This window comes from Mobula hypostoma, chromosome 24 (genome assembly GCF_963921235.1).
Source record: "Mobula hypostoma chromosome 24, sMobHyp1.1, whole genome shotgun sequence".
In the NCBI taxonomy this organism is placed as follows: Eukaryota; Metazoa; Chordata; class Chondrichthyes; order Myliobatiformes; family Myliobatidae; genus Mobula; species Mobula hypostoma.
In genome coordinates, this window is record NC_086120.1 from 23,781,778 (window position 1) to 23,796,094 (window position 14,317).

Sequence of the window (14,317 nt, forward strand, 5' to 3'; positions counted from 1 at the left end):
GAAACAACCTACTAATGATACAAGCTTTTGATTCAAGGTTTAGTTCTTTACCTGGGTTTAGTTATAAGGTTACCAAGTGGTTACCAAGGTTTTGTTATATTCCACAGTGGGATTTCGAACTACGTTCTACATATCAACTGGCCAGCTAGCTGGATACCAGCCCAGTAACTTAACCACTCTGTACTACACTGCATTGTAGCAGAGCATGAAACAACCACACAGGAGTCCAGCAGGACTCAGTGTAACCATCTGCTTTCTCTGCACTGAAACCCAGCTATGAACCAGTAACAGAAGCTTAGCAAGATTGCCCAACAAGTATCTTGGCACACATTCATACAAATCAGTGAAACTGAGGCATGTGTCCAAGGGTTGGATGGCCCTTGTTCACCATCAATGGACTATCATTACAAAACGTACTCTGATTACTATTATTCACAATGAAAACTCCAAAGTCTTTCCATCAGATACTAGCCTGTAACCTAGTCCCAGATACTGGTTATCCTATTTATAACACTACCCTCTGAACCCTTCAGTTAGATTCCAGCTGATAGCTTACTCCCAACTGTTCACTATTGGTATATAAACACCTTGACCACTGCCTTTACTGGCCTTTAAATCCTTCCCAGTGTCTGTTATACACACGTTCATTAAACCCTTTGATTAGTCTCTAGCCTGACTACGGCATATGAGTAGATATTATTGCATCAATACTCCCCCTGAACTCTTTAAGTTGCACGTATTACTTACCATTAGACATTGGCTATTTTATATTTAAATTTACTTTCCCCTCACTCCAAACCCCAAGCTCAATCTCAGACCCCTTCTACTACATTTCCGCCTGTAACTTAGAATAAAGAAAATTAAAACCCAGTACAGGCCCTTCAGCCCGTGATATTGTACTGCCTTTTTATCCTACTCTAAGATCAAGCTAACCCTGCCCTCCCACATAACCTTCCATTTCTCCTTCACCCATATACCGACTTAAAGTCTCTTAAACGTCCCTAATGTATCTACCTATTCCATGACCCCCGGCATAGCATTCCACTCTCTATGCAAAGAACTTACCTCTGACTTTCTTCCAGCTACTTTAAAATTATGCCCCCTCATATTAGCCACTTCCAACCTGGGAAAAAATCTCTGGCTGTCCACCTGATCAATGCCTCTCATCATCTTGTACACCTTTTTGAAGTCACCTTTCATCCTCCTTTGTTTCAAAGATAGTAACACTAGCTCGTTCAGCCTATCCTCGTAAGACAAAGTCTCTAATCCAGTCAGCGTCCTGGGAAACCTCTGCATCCTCCCTAAAGCTTCCACATTTTTCCTACAATGAGGTGACCAGAAATGAACACAATACTCCCAAGTGTGGTCTAACCAGAGTTTATAGAGCTGCAACTTTGGAGCTCAGTCCTCGAACTAATGAAGACCAACACACCTATACCTTCCTAACAACCCAATCAACTTGCACAGCAAATTTGAGAGATCTATGTTTCTGAACCCCAAGGTCCCTATGTTCCTCTGTACTGCTAAGAATCTTACCAGTAATCCTGTATTTTGCCTGCAAATTTGACTTTCCAAAGTGAATCAATTCACATACTCCCACGTATCTCTTAATCTGTAATAAATCTTCCAAAACCCTGAATTAAATCCCAAAATAACACTTGACTAGGTATCTGTAATATTATGTTTTGATTTCAATTCCATCCAGATTCCATTGTCATAGAATAGTGTGTTTATTCGGAGAGGGAAGTCTGAGAATCGGAGCGGGTGTGCAGAGGAAGCCATTTTGAATGTTTCGGTTTTCTTCATCGGCGTTCAGAGAGGCAGGACTGTGCAGGCGTGTGATGTCGGGGAGTGAAGCGCAGAAGATTTAAAAGGAACACTGCCTTATACAGTGGGCAGCGTAGTTTGCAGGCTGCAGAGTGAGCTGGGAGCAGAGTGGCTTAAGGGCTTTGGCTCAACGGGCTTAGGCGGAAACTGGCGAGGCGAGGAAGGTTTGGTATTCATTTTTTGTTGTTATTTGAAGAGAGGGGCAGTATGAGTGTGAGGGCAGTTTTTTGTTCTCGGTGCCGGATGTGGGAGGTCGTGGAGTCTCCAAGCCTCCTGGACGTCCACATCTGCGCCAGGTGCGCCGAGATGCAGCTCCTAAGAGACTGCATTAGGAAACTGGAGCTGCAGCTCGATGACCTTCGTCTGGTCAGGGAGAGTGAGGAGCTGATAGAAAGGAGTTACAGGCAGGTGGTCACACCAGGCCCACAGGAGGCAGACAAATGGGTCACGGTAAGGAGAGGGAATAAGAAGAGTCAGGTAATAGAGAGTACCCCAGTGGCTGTAACCCTTGACAATAGGTACTCCTGTTTGAGTACTGTTGTGGGGGACAGCTTACTTGGGGAAGCAACAGTGGCCGTGCCTCTGGCACAGAGTCCGGCCCTGTAGTTCAGAAGGGTAGGGAAAGGAAGAGGAGGGCAGTAGTAATAGGGGACTCGATAGTTAGGGGGTCAGATAGGTGATTCTGTGGACGTAGTTCGGAGACCCGGATGGTAGTTTGCCTCCCTGGTGCCAGGGTCCGGGATGTTTCTGATCGCATCCAAGATATCCTGAAGTGGGAGGGAAAGGAGCCAGAGGTCGTGGTACATATAGGTACTGTGACGAGAATACACGTAAATTAAGATGTTTGCTGGCCTGGGCTAGCACCAGTGGCATCAGCAGTTGGTCTGCCACCTGTCCTCAGGGGAGGGAGAGATAAGGAACACAATGAAGCAGCATTTGGAGATGTTAATGAAGGAGCCATCAGTCTGGGTATTGTCAAGATCGGCTCCCCCTTTGAACCCTGAACTGTTTGAAGTGTGATGGACAGGCGATACCTCAGCAGGGGGAAAAAAAGGGACAGGTTCGCTAAGGTGACACACACGTCACCCGAGGTAACGAGACCCTGGAAGCGGTGCGCCTCTCACAAGTCGGTGGGAAGCTCTTGGATGGCTGATCGCGGGATCAGCCTTAGACGCTCAGGGTGGAAAGGCACGATCGGCGGGAACCTGGTGTGTGTCCACCCTTGCCTGGGTGCCAGGTTCAGCGCAGAGAAACGGTCGTATCTGGAAACGGAGGGGTCACGGTCGGTGACCTCAGATGACATCACAAAGGACTCGCCCGAAAGCTGACTGCGAAGGTCTGTGTGGAAGCTGTGTTGAATATTCATTCGTTTTGCACTCTCTCCTCTCCCCACCCTACTGTCCATCGCCATGGCAACGATTACTGCGAACTGAACTAAATTGAACTGGACTTTGTGTCAGTTTGAAACTGGTCATTTACCCCTAGACAACGATAGAGCTTGATTAATCTTGTTATCTTAATTCTGTGTACATGTGTGTTTATCGTTGCTGAACTGTTGCATTCATTATCCTTTTTGATTAGAGTACTGTGTTGCTTGTTTCTTTAATAAAACTTTCTTAGTTCTAGTAATCCAGACTCCAACTGAGTGATCCATTTCTGCTGGTTTGGCAACCCAGTTACGGGGTATGTAACAGTACCAATGACATAAGTAGGAAAATGGGAGAGGTCCTGAAAGGAGAATATAGGGAGTTAGGAAGGGAGTTGAGAAAAAGGACTGCACGCTGTTGTACCAACCATGTAACCTACTCTAGAAACTGTCTAGAATTTCCCTACTGCATAGCCCTCTATCTTTCTAAGCTCCATGTACCTATCTGAGTCTCTTAAAAGATCCTATTGTATCCGCCTCCACCACTATCACCGGAATTGCATTCCATGCACACACCATTCTCTGTGTGAAAAATTTATCCCTGAAATCCCCTCTGCACCTACTTCCAAGCACCTTAAAACTATGCCCCCTCATGTTAGCATTTCAGCCCTGGAAAAAGCCTCTGGCTATCCACACAATTGATGCCTCTCATCTTATACACCTCTATCACGTCACCTCTCGTCCTCCGCCGCTCCAAGGAAAAAAGGCCAAGTTCACTCAACCTACTCTCATAAGGTACACGCTCCAATCCAAGGCAACAAACTTGTAAATCTCCTCTGCATTCTTTCTCTTGTATCCACATCCTTCCTGTAGTGAGGTGACCAGAACTGAACACAGTACTCCAAGTGGGGTTTGACCAGGGTCTTATATAGCTGTGACATTACCTCATTGTTTTTGGACTCAGTCCCACAGTTGATAAATAGCAACCCACCCAACGCCCTCTTAACAACACTGTCAACCTGCGCAGCAGCTCAGAGTGTCCTATGGACACAAAGCCCAAGATCTCTCTGATCCTCCATGCTGTCAAGCATCTTACCATTAATAAATACCATTAATACTACCATTAATTCTGTCTTCAAATTTGACCTACCAAAATGAACCACTTCACACTTATCTGGGTTGAACTCCATCTGCCACATCTCAGCCCATTTCTGCATCTTGTTGATGTCCCGCTGTAACCTCTGACAACCCTCCAGACTATCCACAACACCCCCAGCTTCTGTGTCATCAGCAAACTTACGAACCCACCCTTTTACTTCTTCATCCAGGTCAGTTATAAAAATCACAAAGAGGAGAGGTACAAGAACAGATCCCTGCGGAACAGCACTGGTCACTGACCCCCATACAGAATACAAACCATCTACAACCAACCTTTGCCTTCTGTGGGCAAGCCAATTCTGGATGCACCAAGCAAGGTCTCCTTGGATCGCATGCCTCCTTACTTTCTTGGGGAACCTTATCAGATGCCTTACTGAAATCCATTTACACTACATCCACTGATCTACCTTAATCAATGTGTTTGCTACATTTCAAATAACCCAATCAGACGTGCCCTCGATAAAGCCAAGGTGTAAGAATAACTCTGGGAATTATAGATCAGTGAGCCTCTACTTCAGAGTGGGCAAGTTATTGGAGAGGATTCTTAGAGACAGGGATTATGAGCATTTGGAGACACATAGTCTAATTAAAGATAGTGAGCATGGCTTTGTGAGATGTAGGTCATTCCTCACAAACCTGACTGCATTCTTTGAGGATGTGACAAAAGCACATTGATGAAAGTAGAGTAGTGGATGTGGTGTATATGGATTTTAGTGAGGCTTTTGATAAGTTCCCTGTGGTAGGTTCATTCAGAAAGTCAGGAGACAGGAGATAGGGAAATTTGGCTATGTAGATCCAGAATTGACTTGCTCATGGAAGGCAGAATGTGGCTGTATATGGAGCATTTTCTGCCTGGGGGTTGATGACCAGTGGTGTGCCGCAGGGATCTGATCTGGGACTGCTGCTCTTCGTGATTTTCATAGATGACTTGGATGAGGAAGTGGAAGGGTGGGTCAGAGAGTTTGCAGATGATATGAAGGTTGGTGGAGTTGTGGATAATCTAAAAGATTAGACCACATTTGGAATATTGTGTTCAGTTCTGGTTACGTTATTATAGGAAGGATGTAGAAGCTTTAGAGAGGGTGCAGAGGAGATTTATCAGGATGCTGTCTGGATTAGAAAGCCTGTCAGGCTGGTTTAGTGAGCTGGGGCTTTTACTTTGGAATGAAGCAGATGACCGGTGAATTGATAGAGGTGAACAAGATGGTAAGAGGCATAGCTCGAGTAGCTAGCCAGAGACATTTTCCAAAGGTGGAAATGGCTAATACAAGGGACATAATTTAAGGTGACCGGAGGAAGGTGTAGAGGGGATGTCAGGGTTAAGTTTTTCTTTACAGAGAGCTGCATGGAATGCCCTGCCAGGGGTGGTGGCAAAGGCAAAGATATTCGGGACATTTCAGAGGTTCTTAAATAGGCACATGGATGATAGAAAAATGGAGGACTATATAGGAAGGAAGGTTTAAATTGATCTTAGAGTAAGTGAAAAGGTCAGTACAACATCGTGGGCTGAAGGGCCTGTACTATGTTCTAAATGATAAACCTGCAAGGCAAAGAAAGCAGAAAATGTTCAGCAGGTCAGGCGGTATCTGTGAAGAAAGAAACACAGTTAATGTTCCTGAAAAAGTCAAAAATTGGAGATGCTAGAAATCTGAAGTTTAAAAAAAACAGAAAATTGTGGAAATGTTCTGCAGGTCAGGCAGCATCCATAGATTAGGAAACAAAGTTAATATTTCAGTTCTGAGACCCGTGTTCAGAAGCAGGAAAGACAGTAACTGTTAAGTATCTAGGTTGGTGTTGAGAACCAAGACTACATATAAGGAACAGAAAGAACCCGTGTAAGAAGCAGGAGAAGGCACCAATGTTCCCTCTAAGGTGTGAGCATGTGCACGCACACACATCTTTTCCTACCAGTGCACAAAGGAATTTAAACTGAGCACAAATGTTTTTCACCCTCTACCTTGTTGGCATGATGAGTATATTTTATCATCATGCACAATCACATTTCCTTTTCCAGTTCCTGATGCACACGGTGTTGATAACATGGAGTTTGCCATGATCTGTCTGCAGATTTTAGAACTGGCTTACTCATGCTGTTTTTAATGAAGAAATTATTCAGTGTGCACTTGTTGTTGTCACTGGGCAAAAAATTACAATGCAGAAGATTTTTGTGCACACTGGTTATTACAATTTAGAGGGAACACTGGAGGCACCACCTCACTAATTACCCCCATCAGCTACCTCCTGCCAGATCTGTGGATAGGTCTGTAGTTCCTACATTGGTTCGTAAATCAGAACCCAGGAAACCAGAGCAGATATAAAATCTTCCTCAATCCCAAAACATTGCTTCAGACGAAAAGTGCACTTCTCCTTGATGATTTTCAGTCTTTCTCTCCTTGGCCTTGCTCAAGTCAGCTTGCTTGGAGACTTTTCCCAGCACCAGGTTAATTACATTGCAACTTTATCTACTTGGATATACTGTTCCCCAAGTTCCTCCATTTCATTAATACCTTACCTCTTCTGAGGAAAAATGCTACCTCCAGTCACTAAGCTCAGCCCATTCTGAAATCGTTAGCTGGAAACCATCCTTTAACTCCTTTCCATTAAAAACATTTTTAGCTTCTAAAGTCCTGACGAAGGGTCTCAGCCTGAAATGTCGACTGTACCTCTTCCTAGAGATGCTGCCTGGCCTGCTGCGTTCACTAGCAACTTTGATATGTGTTGCTTTAGCTTCTAAAGATTTGTTTTGTTTCCATTTATTCCCCGGCATGGCACCTCCCATTTCATGATCAGTCTAGCTACTAGGAATTAACTTTTCCAATTGTAATTGTGTTAGTTAGCTTGTAACTTAACTTGCAACTCATCAGTGCAATATTTATCAGAGTCTCCAGTTATTGCAAATGTAAACGTCTCTCCAACACTCTCTTAAACAAAGGTGAGTATCACTAACAGTTAAGTCTTGATCTTACTGTAGCCTTAACTGTATGAGACTTATTAGGGAGCATAGAAATAGTGAGAAATCTTCCTCATTCCTGGTCTGTCTTCTTTGGCTGTGACCCAAGGTATATGACATACATCAAGATTGGAAGAAACAGAAACTAAAATTTTCCAATAAAAAGTGTTATTTGCTTCAGAAATGTTATTCATCACATCAAGCAACGTGGGCACCAAACTTGTTTGGCAGGGACTTACGCAAACATCTCCACCCTACCACCTGTAGTATTAACACTCTACACATCCTGTAGCAAGTAAAGAAAGCATGGGAAAGAGGGGAGAGATCAAAGAGATCGTTTGTGTTGGGATAGAATTCAGGAGAAATTAAATGGAAATAGAGACAAGGGTGACATATAGCGGTCAGCGCAAACTATTACAGCTTGGAGCATTGGAGTACGGAATTCAATTCTGCCACCGTCTGTAAAGAGTCTGTACATTTTCCTTATGAACACATGGCTTCCTCCAAGTGCTGTTGGGGTGGGATGGGCAAAGAGAAAAATGGGAGGTCTGTGATAAAATTGAGACCAAATTTGGACAGATAATAAACTTTAGAGGGGGGCCACAGTATTCTAAAGGGGAGTGTGAGCAGCCAGAAGTCATGGTACATCGAAATGAAGTCCTGAAGAGTGAATATAGGGAGCGAGGTAGGAAGATGAAAAAAAGGGGCCTCAAGGGTAGTAATCTTTGGGTTGCTGCCTGTGCCACATGCCACTGATGATAAGAATAGGATGATTTGGCAAATGTACAAGTGGCTGAGGAATTGGTGCAGGGAGCAGGGATTCAGATTTGTGGGTCATTGAAATCTCTTCTGGGGAAGGTATGCCCACTACAAAATGGACAGGTTGCACCTGAACTTGAGGGGAGCCAATATCTTTGTGAGCAAGGGTGGTTGTAGATGGTTCGTATTCTGCATGAAGGTTGGAGACCAGTGGTGTTCCACAGCGATCTGTTCTGGGGGTCCTCTTTGTGATTTTTATTACACTAACAATATCGTTGTTAGGAAATACATATTCCATGTAGTTCTCAGATAAGCATCATAAAAGAAATATTAATGCTCTTGAACTACATCCTCCACCTACTGAAGGCCAACACCCCATACACTTTCTCAATAACACTGTGGCGACTTTGAGGATTCTATGGATCTGGACCTCAGGATCCCTCTGTTCCTCCACACTGCCAAGAACCCTTCCATTAACCCAGTATCCTGCCTTGAAGTTTGACCTTCCAACATAAATCACTTCACACTATTCCGGATTGAACTCCATCTGCCATTTCTCAGCCCAGCTCTGCATATGGTCAATGTTCCATTGCTATCTATAACATCCCTGCCTACTATCAACAGCTCCACTAACCTTCATGTCGCAAGCGATCTTACTAACCCACCCTTCCACTTCATCATCCAAATCATGCTGTCCGCTCCTTTCCCTTCCAAACTATAGTAATGGTCAGAGAGTTGTGGTCACTGTCTCTGAGATGCTCTCAGATTACCTGACCTGGTTTATTACTTGGCAGCAAATCCAGTATAACCTCTCCTCTAGTCTGTCTGTCCACATATTGTATCAGGAATCCTTCTCAAACACATCTAACAAATCCGTCCCATCCAAACCTTTTACACTAAGGAGATGCCAATCAATATTAGGGAAGTTGACTACAACCCTGTTATTTTTGTACCTTTCCTAAGCTGTCCTTCCTCTTTGTCCCTGTTGCAATTGGGCTGGTCTGTAGAGTACTCCTAATAGAGTGATTGTTCCCTTCCTGTTTCTGTTTTCCACCCACAGTGGACAATCTCTTCACAATATCCTCCCTTTCTTGCAGCAGTGATACTATTCCTGATTAGCAATCCCATTTCCCCACCTCTTTTACCTCCCTCCTTGTTCCATTAGAAACAAATAAACCCCGGAACATCCAGTGTCCTTTCCTGCACTTGTGACAGCCAAGTTTCCACAGCGGCCACAAAGTTGTATTTCTATGTACTTACCTGTGCTCTAAGTTCATAACCTTTGTTCCTGATACTTCTTGCATTAAAATAGACACACTTGATGCAGGTTGGTGGGAGTAGGTAGTTAAAATGTTTCAGCACATATTAGAAGGGCCGAAGGGCCTGTTTCTCTGTTGAACTTTTTTGTGACTCTGTGACTTTAACCCATCCCACTGACTGCCTATCCTTCCTCACAGACACTCCACACGCTGTGTCTACCTATACAGCTACTGCCCATTCTCTGACCTATTACTTTGCTTTCCATCCCTCTGCCAAACTAGTTTAAATCCTCTCCAGCAGCTCTCGCAACCTTCCTCACAAAGATATTGGTTCCCCTCAACTTCTGGTTCAACCTGTCCATTTTGCATAACTTCCCCAGAAGAGATCCCAGAGACCCACAAATCTGAATCCCTGCTCCCTGCACCAATTCCTCAGCCACTCATACATCTGCCAAATCACCCTATTCTTATCCTCACTGGCATGTGGCACAGGCAGCAATCCAGAAATTACTACCCTTGAGGCCCTGCTTTTTCATCTTCCTACCTACCTCCCTACATTCACTCTTCAGGACTTCATCTCTATGTTCCATGACTTCTGGCTGCTCACCCTCCCCTTTAGAATACTGTGGACACTCTCTGAAGTTTGTTATCTGCCCAGCTTTGGTCTCAACTTTATCACAGAGCTCCTGTTTGTCGTCTCTGCCCATCCCGTCCCGACCTCTCTCTGAAACCTGAAAGGCATGTTTTGACATTTTCCAGTTCTGGTGAAAAGTCATTGTCCTGAACTGGAAACTCTGTCTGTATCTCTCCAGCACCCCCCACCCCCTGTGTGCCCAGCACCACCCCAACACAGATACTGCCAGAGCTGTTCAATGTTGCTGGCACTTAATCTTTTATTATCACACAAGTAGTATGCTACTCCCCTTTGTGCCTTCTCTAGCCTCAAGTTTTTTCTCATTTGATTTTTTAAAATTTTGTTTAGAGATACAGTGCAGGACAGGCTCGTCTGACCCGATGAGCTGCATCACCCAACAAGTCGCCTATTTAGCACTCGCCTAATCACAGGACAATTTACAATGACCTATTAACTTGTACGCCTTTGGACTGCGGGAGGACCCACAACACATGGAAACCCAGGTGATCACGGGGAGAATGTACAGACTCTTTACAGACGGTGGCAGAATTGAAGTCTGTACTCCAACGCCCCAAGCTGCAATAGTTTGCACTAACCGCTAAACTAACATGACACCCTTGTCCCTATTTCCATTTAATTTCTCCTGAATCCTATCCAAACACAAATGATCTCTTTGGTCTTTCCCCTCTTTCCCATGCTTTCTTTACTTGCTACAGGTTGTGTAGAGTGTTAATACTACCGGTGGTAGGGTGGAAATGTTTGCGTAACTCCCTGCCAAACAAGTTTGGTGCCCACATCGCTTGATGTGATGAATAATATTTCTGAACCAATTAACACTTTTTATTGGAAAGTATTAGTTTCTGTTTCTTCCAATCTTGACGTAAATCATATACCTTGCGTCACAGCCAAAGAAGACAGACAGGAAATCCCACCATTTCTATGCTCCCTAATAGGTCTCATACAGTTAAGGCTACAGTAAGACCAAAACTTAACTGTTAGTGATACTCACCTTTGTTCAGGGGAGTGTTGGAGAGATGTTTACATTTGCAATCATGAGGAAATCTGCAGATGCTGGAAATTCAATCAACACACATAAAAGTTGTTGGTGAACACAGCAGACCAGGCAGCATCTCTAGGAAGAGGTACAGTCGAGGTTTTGGGCCGAGACCCTTCGTCAGGACTAACTGAAAGAAGAGCTAGTAAGAGATTTGAAAGTGGGAGGGGGAGGGGGAGATCCGAAATGATAGGAGAAGACAGGAAGGGGAGGAATGGAGCCAAGAACTGGACAGTGGTTTGGCAAAAGGGATATGAGACTGGGAGATCATTTCGCTGAACACCTACGCTCTGACCGCCAGAGAAAGCAGGATCTCCTAGTGGCCACACATTTTAATTCCACGTCCCATTCCCATTCTGATATGTCTATCCACGGCCTCCTCTACTGTAAAGATGAAGCCACACTCAGGTTGGAGGAACAACACCTTATATTCCGTCTGGGTAGCCTCCAACCTGATGGCATGAACATTGACTTCTCTAACTTCCGCTAATGCTCCACCTCCCCCTCGTACTCCCTCTGTTATTTATTTATATACACACATTCTTTTTCTCTCTCCCCTTTTTCTTCCTCTGTCCCTCTCACTATACCCCTTGCCCTTCCTCTGGGCTTCCCCCCTCCCTCTTTTCTTTCTCCCTAGGCCTCCTGTCCCATGATCCTCTCATATCCCTTTTGCCAATCACCTGTCCAGCTCTTGGCTCCATCCCTCCCCCTCCTGTCTTCTCCTATCATTTTGGATCTCCCCCTCCCCCTCCCACTTGCAAATCTCTTACTAGCTCTTCTTTCAGTTAGTCCTGACAAAGGGTCTCGGCCCGATACGTCGACTGTACCTCTTCCTAGAGATGCTGCCTGGCCTGCTGTGTTCACCAGCAACTTTTATGTGTGTTGTTTACATTTGCAATAACTGGAGAGAATGGGTTGCAAATTAAGTTACAAGCTAACTAAAACAATTACAATTGGAAAAGTTAATTCCTAGTAGCTACACTGATTATGAAATGGGGGGTGCCATGCCGGGGAATAAATGGAAACAAAACAAATCTTTAGAAGCTCAAATTTTTTTTTAATGGAAAGGAGTTAAAAGATGGTTTCCAGCTGAAGATTTCAGAATGGGCTGAGCTTAGTGACTGGAGGCAGCATTTTTCCTTGGAAGAGATAAGTGTATTCATGAAATGGGAGGAACTTGGGGAACAGTATATCCAAGTAGATAAAGGTGCAATATAATTAACCTGGTGCTGGGAAAAATGTCCATGCAGGCTGACTTGAGCAAGGCCAAGGAGGGAACGACTATGAAAATCATCAAGGAGAAGTGCACTTTTCATCTGAGGCAATGTCTTGGGATCAAGGTAGATTTTATATCTGCTCTGGTTTCCTGGGTTCTGATTTATGAACCAATGTGGGAACTACAGACCTATCCACAGATCTGGCAGGAGGTAGTGATGGGGGTAATTTGTGAGGTGGTGCCTCCAGTGTTCCCTCTAATTTGTAATAACCAGCGTGCGCAATAATCTTCTGCATTATAGTTTTTTGCCCAGTGACAACAACAAGCGCACACTGAATAATTTCTTCAATAAAAACAGCATGAGTAAGCCAGTTCTAAAATCTGCAGACAGATCATGGCAAACTCCATGTTATCAACATCGTGTGCATCAGAAACTGGAAAAGGAAACGTGATTGTGCATGATTATGAAATATACTCATCATGACAACGAGGTAGAGGGTGAAAAACGTTTGTGCTCAGTTTAAATTCCTTTGTGCACTGGTAGGAAAAGATGTGTGTGCGTGCACATGCTCACACCTTAGAGGGAACATTGGTGCCTTCTCCTGCTGCTTACACGGGTTCTTTCTGTTCTTTTATATGTAGTCTTGGTTCTCAACACCAACCTAGATACTTAACTGTTACTGTCTTTCCTGCTTCTCAACAAGGGTCTCAGAACTGAAATATTAACTTTGTTTCCTAATCTATGGATGCTGCCTGACCTGCAGAACATTTCCACCATTTTCTGTTTTTTTTTAACTTCAGATTTCTAGCATCTCCAATTTTTGAGTTTTTCAGGAACATTAACTCTGTTTCTTTCTTCACAGATACCGCCTGACCTGCTGAACATTTTCTGCTTTCTATGCCTTGCAGGTTTATCCTTTAGAACATAGTACAGGCCCTTCAGCCCACGATGTTGTACTGACATTTTCACTTACTCTAAGATCAATTTAAACCTTCCTTCCTATATAGCCCTCCATTTTTCTATCATCCATGTGCCTATTTCAGAACCTCTGAAATGTCCCGAATATCTTTGCCTTTGCCACCACCCCTGGCAGAGCATTCTACACAGCTCTCTGTAAAGAAAAACTTAACCCTGACATCCCCTCCACACCTTCCTCCGGTCACCTTAAATTATGTCCCTTGTATTAGCCATTTCCACCTTTGGAAAATGTCTCTGGCTATGCTTCTTATCATCTTGTTCACCTCTATCAATTCACCGTTCATCTGCTTCACTCCAAAGTAAAAGCCCCAGCTCACTAAACCAGCCTGACAGGCTTTCTAATCCAGACAGCATCCTGATAAATCTCCTCTGCACCCTCTCTAAAGCTTCTACATCCTTCCTATAATGAGGTGACCAGAACTGAACACAATATTCCAAGTGTGGTCTAATTTTTTAGATTATCCACAACTCCACCAACCTTCATATCATCTGCAAACACTCTGACCCACCCTTCCACTTCCTCATGCAAGTCATCTATGAAAATCACCAAGAGCAGCAGTCCCAGATCAGATCCCTGCGGCACACCACTGGTCACCAACCCCCAGGCAAAAAATGCTCCATATACAGCCACATTCTGCCTTCCATGAGCAAGTCAATTCTGGATCTACATAGCCAAATTTCCCTATCTTCTGTCTCCTGACTTTCTGAATGAGCCTACCACAGGGAACTTATCAAAAGCCTCACTAAAATCCATATACACCACATCCACTACTCTACCTTCATCAATGTGCTTTTGTCACATCCTCAAAGAATTCAGTCAAGTTTGTGTGGTATGACCTACATCTCACAAAGCCATGCTCACTATCTTTAATTAGACTTTGCGTCTCCAAATGCTCATAATTCCTAAGAATCCACTCCAATAACTTGCCCACTCTGAAGTAGAGGCTCACTGATCTATAATTCCCAGAGTTATTCTTACACCTTGGCTTTATCGAGGGCAGGTCTGATTGAGTTCTTTGAGATGTAGCAAACATATTGATGAAGGTAGATCAGTGGATGTAGTGTATATGGATTTCAGTAAGGCATCTGATAAGGTTCCCCAAGCCAGTAATGAG